This window comes from Myotis davidii, unplaced genomic scaffold (assembly GCF_000327345.1).
Source record: "Myotis davidii unplaced genomic scaffold, ASM32734v1 scaffold80, whole genome shotgun sequence".
NCBI lineage: Eukaryota > Metazoa > Chordata > Mammalia > Chiroptera > Vespertilionidae > Myotis > Myotis davidii.
In genome coordinates, this window is record NW_006292686.1 from 1,271,211 (window position 1) to 1,272,024 (window position 814).

Below are 814 nucleotides of genomic sequence, written 5' to 3' on the forward strand. Positions count from 1 at the left end.
GTAATGTGAGGGATTTGACAGAGAAGTTCTTAAGGCTCCTTCCAGTTGGCTGCTCTGAGAAAGTGGACCTGGCCTGCCCCTTTAAATATTTGTCCTTTGCTGGCTGGCACAATGCTAAATTCTGTCAGCAGAGGGCAGTGGAGAGGCATTGCAAGAGGGGAGGGCTCCCGCGCTCACTCGCTGACTGCTGCCTGTGGGGGGAGAGGGGGCAGCGGGTTCCTACAGGCCCAGGCTCCTGCAGTGCACCCAGTCCTCCCTCCAGGAAGACTCCTCCCGGGAGCCCTGAGGCTGGATTTCCAGCAAGCCCCCAGCATAGCACCACCAGCAGCTTGTCGGCCAATCAGTGACTGCAGCATGCTCTCTCCACTGAGCAGATTTCACCCACGGGTGGGGCTTCCTCGAGTGCCCAACTCAGCGGGAGGGAGAGGCTTCCTATAGCTGTTATTCCTGTTATTTGGAGGTCTCCGATTTCTAGCCAACACCTCATTATTCTAACCCCCTGGTATAGTTGCATCAGGCTATCTCTGTTTAAATTAATTAGTGGTTTCCTCTCTCTTGATTGGACCTTGACTGATACCATGAGCTGTCCCCTAAGTCAGACCCGCAGGCTGGGGTTTGGAAATTGGTTCGGTTGTACGTTTAGGCTTAAGGGCAGTGCTGAGCTCCTTGCTGGCGGGAAATGGATGGTAGCAAGAACAGGCTTGTCATTTCAAGTGGAGCCTGACTTCAATTCTGTGCAGGCTGCTGATCAATAAATGCTTCCAGCCCTGACCGGTTTGGCTCAGTGGATAGAGTGTAGGTCTGCGGACTGAAA